This window comes from Penaeus japonicus, unplaced genomic scaffold, assembly GCF_977035675.1.
Source record: "Penaeus japonicus unplaced genomic scaffold, GWHDUDI00000001_assembly GWHDUDI00000009, whole genome shotgun sequence".
Lineage (NCBI taxonomy): Eukaryota > Metazoa > Arthropoda > Malacostraca > Decapoda > Penaeidae > Penaeus > Penaeus japonicus.
The window spans coordinates 45,299,931-45,308,214 of NW_028234411.1; the positions used below are offsets into that span (position 1 = coordinate 45,299,931).

An 8,284-nucleotide genomic window follows, 5' to 3' on the forward strand; every position below is an offset into this window, starting at 1 on the left:
CCGTGGCCGGGCGGTCGCGGGTGGGGGCCGCCTCCGAGCCGGGGCGGCGGTGCGCCTGTCGCCTTCTCGGGGGGCGCCTCCTTCCTTGGTGGACTCCTTGGCTTGTGTTACTTTCCTCCTCCCGGGCCGCCGGTCCGGCTGTGGCATGGCATGGCATGGCATGGCATGGGGTGGCGGGCGGGCGGGCGGGCGAGAGCCTCCTTCGTTTGGTGCATTGGCTCGTGTTTTTTTCTCCTCTCGGGCCGCCGGTCCGGCTGTGGCTTGCTGTGGCGGGGGCCTCCTTCGTTGGTGGATTGGCTCTTGTTTTTCCTCCTCTCGGGCCGCCGGTCCGGCGGTGGCATGGCATGGCATAGGGTGGCGGGCGGGCGAGAGCCTCCTTCGTTGGTGGATTGGCTTGTGTTTTTCCTCCTCTCGGGCCGCCGGTCCGGCGGTGGCATGCTGTTGCATGGTGTGGCGGGCGGCGGCTCTCCCTCGGGCCGCCCGAGCGCAGAAGGCGTTGCTCTCTCCGCCCCAGCCGGCCGACCTTTGGGGTTGCCGTGGCGCCTGGGCGCCCCTGCCTTGGCGTGCGCATTTGGGTCCAGGCGGGCCTCCTCCCCTTTGGAGCCGCCCCGGTGGCGTGGGTGTTGCGGATTTTGCGGTGTTGTTGTGGTCTCGGGCCCTAACCAGCCGTCCGGATAATGGCAGGGGGGAGCCGTCCGCAGCGTGGGCGGATGCCTGGCCTCGGTTGTGCCCCGCCGAGCCGGCTCTGTCCTTAATCCCCCCTGCCTTTCCAGGCCTGCGCCCTCCCCCTGAGCGCACAGGACGCAGCGATTTTCGCCGAGCGATTGCGGCCCCTCTCCCCCTCGCTCGGTGCGCCGCGTCTCTTCTGCTCGTCGGCGGGCCGGCCAAACCCTCCCCCCCTCTCTCTTCCCCGGGAGCGGCGGGCGTTAAACCCCGTCTGGCCCACCTCTCACAGCAATAGCCGTGGGCTCGCGCCCTTCTGGTTGGCCCGAGGCCGCCGAGGTAACCAGTCCTCGCGCCGCCGACGGCCGGCCGGGCCCTGCCCTTCATATATGCGGCTGCCCAACCCTTCTCTGTTTCCGTTCGGAATTGTTTCCCGAGTGCCCTTCGCGGCCTCACCCTCGCGCGGTCCGCCCTTGGGTCTGTACTCCCGTCGGCCACGGCCGATAACGCCGAGTTAGATCCCGGGTGTGCGTAACCTGCGACGAGAGGAAGCTCTTTCGGCAATCACCGACTTTGATCCGCCCATGTGATTGACATGTTTTTACCTTTTGGTTCTTGCTCGACGCTCGGGTGCCTTTCCCCCCCCTTGCTGTCGGGCTCGGCCCACGCCTTGGGCGCTGCCCCTCCCTCTCCTCCTTCTGTTCTTCCCGCCTCTCCTCTGGTGTCTCCTACGCGGGTCCTCTGCCCCTTTTGGGGGTCGGCCACGGTAGGAGGATGGAGGACGACTCGGGCGCTGGAGGAACGGGCCAGTGAGTGGCTTGGAATTGGCCATCTTTTTGGAGGGAGGGTGCGTGCTTTTTTGGCTGGGTTTTTACTTGGAGGTTTTATTCTGGCCCGACGAGTTCCCCCTTTTCCCCTCGTAGCGGCGCCGATAGCCCCTATTTTGAACGCCCTCGAAAACTCTCCAACTCTCTCTCTCTGCTGCTGCTGCTGCAGCTGCTGCCGCAGCCAGCCTCCCCCCCCGAAAAAGGAGGAGGAAGAGGCGGTGGTGGCGGTGGCGGAGGCGGAAGAAGAAGAAGAACAAGGCGGGGAGCAGTAGAGCTTGCCTCCATCGGAAGACGGCCCCCGTCTTCCGTCGCCGGCCTCCGCTGTGGCGCGGGACGCGGCGGCGGCGGCGGGTCGTTGACGACTGGTGTGCTATTATTGCCATGTGCTACCTGGTTGATCCTGCCAGTAGTCATATGCTTGTCTCAAAGATTAAGCCATGCATGTGTAAGTACAGGCCGACTTAAGGCGAAACCGCAGACGGCTCATTAAATCAGATACAACTCATTGGATCTCTGCTGAACCGCATTACTTGGATAACTGTGGTAATTCTAGAGCTAATACATGCCTTTGGAGTCTCCGACCGCGAGGGAGGAGCGCTTTTATTAGACCAAAACCCCGGGCGCGCGGCTCGCGAGGGCCGCGCGCCCCACTCTCTTGGTGAAACAGAATAACTTTTGCCGAGCGCACGACCCCTCCCTGACGGGTTGGGTCGGCGCCGCGTCCTGCAGGCGTCTGCCTTATCAGCTCTCGATTGTAGGTTAAACGCCTACAATGGCTATCACGGGTAACGGGGAATCAGGGTTCGATTCCGGAGAGGGAGCCTGAGAGACGGCTACCACATCTAAGGAAGGCAGCAGGCGCGCAAATTACCCACTCCCGGCACGGGGAGGTAGTGACGAAAAATACTGTTGCGAGCCCCGAACGGGGCTTCGCAATTGGAATGAGTACACTTTAAATCCTTGTACGAGGATCAAGTGGAGGGCAAGTCTGGTGCCAGCCGCCGCGGTAATTCCAGCTCCACTAGCGTATATTAAAGTTGTTGCGGTTGAAACGCTCGTAGTTGGAACTCTGCTCCGGACCGGCGGTCCGCCTTAGCGGCGGTCACTCCCGGGTTCCGAGCTGTGTCCCCGCCGGCTTGCAGGGGGTTTGTATGCCCTTAACCGGGTGTCCCCTTGTGGCCGGCACGTTTACTTTGAAAAAATTAGAGTGCTCAGAGCAGGCTGACGATTGCTTACAGCCCGAATGGTCGTGCATGGAATGATGGAAGAGGACCTCGGTTCTATTTTGTCGGTTTTTCGGAACCCGAGGTAATGATTAAGAGAAGCAGACGGGGGCATTCGTACTGCGACGCCAGAGGTGAAATTCTTAGACCGTCGCATGACGACCTAATGCGAAAGCATCTGCCAAGGATGTTTTCATTGATCAAGAACGAAAGTTAGAGGTTTGAAGGCGATCAGATACCGCCCTAGTTCTAACCTTAAACGATGCTGACTAGCAATCCGCCGCAGTTATTCCCATGACCCGGCGGGGAGCTTCCGGGAAACCAAAGTCTTTGAGTTCCGGGGGAAGTATGGTTGCAAAGCTGAAACTTAAAGGAATTGACGGAAGGGCACCACCAGGAGTGGAGCCTGCGGCTCAATTTGACTCAACACGGGGAAACTCACCAGGCCCGGACACCGGAAGGATTGACAGAATGAAGGCTCTTTCTCGATTCGGTGGGTGGTGGTGCATGGCCGTTCTTAGTTGGTGGAGTGATCTGTCTGGTTAATTCCGATAACGAACGAGACTCTAGCCTGCTAAATAGTCGACGGGTCTCGTCCTCGCGCCGCCTTCCAGGGCGGCGACGAGTCGGGTCGACGGAAAGGTGAGAGTGCTCGCTAGCTTTTTTTGGCTGGCTTGCCCCCTCTCCAAATCGCGGTCCGTCGAGAGGGGCTCCGACGGTGGTGGTGGTGGTGGCGGCGGTGGTCTGCTGCGCGCGTGTGCACTGGCAGTTCTCCCCCCCTCCCCCCGCCCCCCTGAAGACCCCCTCCCGGCTTGGAAGGGCCCTGTCGAAGGTAATAGTGCAGCGGTGGATGTACTGTGCAATGACCCTCCTTCTTCTTTCGAACGCCATTACGGGGGGCTCTCGGGACGGCTCCCGACTCTCCTCCTCCTTCTGTGATAGGCTCTGGTACCCCTCTGTCTCTCTCTCGCTGTAGGAGGGAAAGGAGGCGGGTGGAGCGAAGGTGGAGGCGCCGAACCCCAAAGTTAATCTTTTTCCCGCCCCCGCCTGGGTTACCGGGACTTTTCGTGGCCAGCTGGTGATCGACGACGTCCGTGTCGCGGTCTGTGCTTTGCTTTTGTTTTTGTCAAACGAATTGTTTACTTCCCCTCGGCCCCCCGGTCGAGTGGGAGGCGAGCGAGTCGCGTGCGAACTCGAAAAAACCCTCTCCAAGACTCTTAACGGGGGATCACTTGGCTCGTGGGTCGAGGAAGACCGCGGCAAAAAGCGTAGTCTGATGGCTATCGCAATTGTCCCGTGATTCCATCGACGTGTCGAACGCACATTGCGGCGGCCCTGTGCCTTCTTCGAAGGACGGCCGCCACCCTCCCTCGAGTGTCGTGACGTTGCCTACCGGGAGACAGTATGGACGGCTGCGGCGGCCCCCCCGCCGCCCGTTCTCCGGTAGGCCGACACAGTGTTTCTGTTGAGAGTGAGGCGAAAGATCGCCGTGCGTGGGCCTCCGTGCCGCCCCAGAAAGCTGGCGAGGTGTGGAGGCCTGCTAAGCACCATGGGGCCCGTCGTCCATTAGCGGCGCGCGAGCTGTTGACCTTGCCGTGGGTGCGAGGCCGGGGGCTCGTCCCCCTTTGCCTTTGCACCGCTAGGCGCCCTGAGGAGTTCGCTGGACTTCCGAAGGAAGGCGCTCGGGAGGAAGGTGTGGGAGGTTGTTCTCCACATCCCCGCCTCGCTAAAAGTCCCTTGTGTTGTCCAGATGTTCCCTTAAGACCCTTTTCCTCGATGAGCGATGGTTCGCCGGGCGGCGCGCGGGCGGGTCGCAAGACCCCCGCCGCCGCCCTCCTCCTCCTCCTCCTTCCTTCTACCCAGGGGATGTAAGCCAGAGAGGTTCCTCCCCTCTGCCCGGCCAGCCAGCCAGCCAGCCGCCGGCCTCTTCTCTTTTTGCCGCTCCTCCTTCCCCCCCCTCCGCGAGGGGTCTCTCTCTCTCTCTCTCCGTCTGCCGCCCCCTGTGACGGCAAGGAAAAGAGGGAGGAGGCTCTCTCAAGGGCTCGGAGGGTGCGTGTGCTGGAGCGCTTTGGAAGCAGGCAGGCAGGCGAGCAGGCAGGGCTGGCCAGGCCAGACCAGTGTCTGATGAGAGAGATGTAAAGAAAAGGCTTTAGCCGGCTTGGGCCGGTTATTCCTTTGGGTTGAGGAGCCGCTCCGCGCCAAAAGTCTCTGTTGGCGGGGTTAAGGCGCTGCATAAGAAGGTGTGGGCCCTGGGGTTGGGGCGAGGCCGCATGGCGCGCCCCCATACGTCCAGGTGTTCCCATGACCGTCCTTAACCCCCCACCTCCCCGGCTGGGCGGAGGTAACCTGTCGCCAAAAAAAAAAAAAAAAAAAAAACACCAAAAAAGCTACGGCTCTCCTCGTCGGTAGTGGACGACTAGCCGGCTAATCTCAAAAGGGCGGCGGGAAGAGACGGCCGTGTCTCTCTCCCGTTACGTCCCGTCCCCCCTTCCTTGACCAAGATGACAAACCCGCTTGGAAGGCCTAGGGTGTTCGTCGGTCTCGGTTTTGAGCGTGCTACGGCGCGCGCGCGCGGGCGATTGGTTTGGGTCGAGGCGCTGCATAAGAAGGTGCGGGCCCTGGGGGTGGGGCGAGGCCGCGAGGCGCGCCCCTATACGCCCAGGTGTTCACTTGACCGTCCTCCCCTACCCTTCGCACCAGAGGGAGCTGACGCAAGAGAGAGCGAGCTTGGTGATGATGATTGATGATTGATGATGATGACAGTGAGCGGCGGCAGGAGGAGTTTTTGGCTTCCCAATGTCTGGGTGAGAGAGCGAGCGAGGAAAAAGCGAATGAGCCATCTTGGACCCTCTTCTTTTGTGCCTTGGGCGGCCGATTTTCGGCCGGCGAGAAAGAAGGGGGGAGAGCGAGCGAACGAGTCCCTCGCATGCGAGCTAGTCGCCGGCCACGCCGCCGTTGCGTGAGCCCGGGGCGTGCTACAGCCGACGGAGCAGCAGCCGCCCCCCCCACCATGGAAGGACTGCGCTGGTCTTGTCGCGTTTTGGGGGCTCGCTAAAGCTCTGTGAATGCTTCTTAATAATAAGCTGATGACCTCGAGTGGAGGGAGATGACCCGCCCAATTTAAGCATATTAATGAGCGGAGGAAAAGAAACCAACCGGGATTCCCTGAGTAAGTGCGACCGAAACGGGAAGAGCCCAGCGCAAAGCCTCGCGTCCCTTAACAGGGGGCTTGAGGGGTGCTGCGTTGGGGAGAGGTCCTGCACGCGCTCCCGCGCCGCCTAAGTTGTTCATGAAAGACTCCAATACCCAGGGAGGGTGTCAGGCCCGTGTGGCGGAAGTCGTACCCCTCCTCGTTCGCGGGGAGGGGGGTTTCGGGAGTGCGGAACGGGCCTCTCCTTAGAGTCGGGTTGCCTGAAACCGCAACCTAAAGCAGGTGGTAAACTCCATCTAAGGCTAAATACGACCACGAGACCGATAGCGAACAAGTACCGTGAGGGAAAGTTGAAACAGAACCCTGTAGAGAGAGTTCAAGAGAACGTGAAACCGTTAAGAGGCTAAACGGGCGGAGATTCGAAGATCGAACTGGGGGGATTCAGTTCGACGGTTTGTCCGGGAGACGGCAGCGGGTTTAGTTGGCGGCTGCGGCTCGCGACCTCCCTTTCTCTCGATCCTTCGGGGTCGGGGGAGGCAGGGGGCGCGGCCCGCCGCCTGCCCGGCGCCGGCGGGCGATCTTCCCCCCGCAGTAGGTCGCCGCGACGCGTTGGGGTTTGGGGCGTCTAAGGCCCGGGTTCTGGCAGGAACCGGCGGCGCGTGCTGCGTGTCGGGAGATGGGGTTTCTCGCCCCTCTGTCGCCGCGGCGTTCCAGCGCGCTCGTCCGGGGATCCCCCGGCGTCCTCGTCTTGCTCCCCCGACGGTCACTTCTCCGGGGCGCTGGGCCGGCTATAAACGCCGCGCCCGTTTTTTTTGCCTTCGCGGCGTGCAAAGAGTCGATCCTCCACCCGACCCGTCTTGAAACACGGACCAAGGAGTCCAACATGTATGCGAGTCAGTGGGCGCACTAAATCCACGGGCGCAATGAAAGTGATTGGGCCGATCCCTCGGCGAGCGGGCGGCCGCGCGCACCCGGACGGAGTGACTGACTTTCCTCCCCGGGACGGCGCGGAGTCCCGCTTCCGCTCCCGCACGCCGGGGTCCCTTCTTTCGGGCGGGGGCCTTCGGGGGGCGCAGGCCCGGGACTCGCCATGACGAACGGGCGCCGCCGCCCTCCCCGGGCGGGTTTCCGGCGTCCGGATGTGTCGGCGGGTACCCAGAGCATAAATGTTGGGACCCGAAAGATAGTGAACTATGCTTGGCCAGGATGAAGCCAGGGGAAACCCTGGTGGAGGTCCGAAGCGTTTCTGATGTGCAAATCGATCGCCAGAGCTGAGTATAGGGGCGAAAGACCAATCGAACTATCTAGTAGCTGGTTCCCTCCGAAGTTTCCCTCAGGATAGCTGGCGCTCATGTCGAACGAGTTCCATCCGGTAAAGCGAATGACTAGGGGTGTTGGGGACGAAATGTCCTCAGCCCATTCTCAAACTTTAAATGGGTGAGGTGCCGGGCTTGCTTCGCTGAAGCCCCGGACGAGAATCGGAGTGCCTAGTGGGCCAATTTTGGTAAGCAGAACTGGCGCTGTGAGATGAACCAAACGTGGAGTTAAGGGGCCTAAATGGATGCTAATTCCGATCCCATGGAAGGGAGTTGCTTGCTATAGACAGCAGGACGGTGGCCATGGAAGTTGGAATCCGCTAAGGAGTGTGTAACAACTCACCTGCCGAAGCAAGTAACCCCGAAAATGGCATGGCGCTCAAGCATCCTCCCGATACTCTACCGCCGGGCGCACTATTGGCTGCGACGAGGAGGTCTCGAGGCCCCGGCGAGTAGGAGGGCGCGGTGGTGAGCGTAGAAGGATACGGCGTGAGCCGGTCTGGAGCCGCCACCGGTGCGGATCTTGGTGGTAGTAGCAAATGCTCGAGCAAGCCGGACCCTCGTTGACCGAAGCGGAGGAGGGTTCCCCGCCAACATCGCTTGGTCGTGGTTAAGTCGGCCCTTAGTCCGAGGATAGCTTCCCTCCCATCCCCTGGAAAATGCCACAAGAAAGCAGTGTGTGTGGAGCGCGTTTGCCGATGCCTCCTCCTGTTTTTTTGCGTGGGGGTAGAGTCGGCACGAGCCGGTGGAGCGAGCCAGCGGCAAGAGTCGAGAGGAGTCGGCGGCGGCGGTGGTTGTTGCTGCTGCTGCTTTTGTCGCTGATGACCGGCTGTTTGTCTGTTTGGTCTGGCGAGCTCTCGGTTTGTCGGCGCCGGTCGAGCTCCCGAGTCTTAGTCTGAAAGCGGCGGGGTACGGCGCCACGGCCTTTGGCGGCCCTGTCATGGCGGATGCAGTAATGCAGCCTACGCTGCCGCTGACTCTGACGACGGGCTCGCCTGTGGGCGGGGCGGCACCACGTCCCGCCGGCGGCGTCTTGGCGAGCTCTTGTTCCTCCTCCTCCTCCCCGATTGAAGGGCGGGCATCCCTCCCGCCCTCTCGAGCGAG

At 61.8% G+C, this 8,284-nt stretch overlaps 3 pseudogenes; all 3 read left to right on the forward strand.

Moving 5' to 3' along the window:
* The first annotated feature begins 1,880 nt into the window (after window positions 1-1,880).
* LOC147471410 (small subunit ribosomal RNA) lies at window positions 1,881-3,053 on the forward strand (annotated as a pseudogene).
* An 872-nt stretch (window positions 3,054-3,925) lies between these two features.
* Window positions 3,926-4,093, forward strand: LOC147471411 (5.8S ribosomal RNA; annotated as a pseudogene).
* Window positions 4,094-6,732: 2,639 nt separating this feature from the next.
* On the forward strand, window positions 6,733-7,708 carry LOC147471412 (large subunit ribosomal RNA; annotated as a pseudogene; the record flags this gene model as incomplete).
* Between the last annotated feature and the right edge of the window lie 576 nt (window positions 7,709-8,284).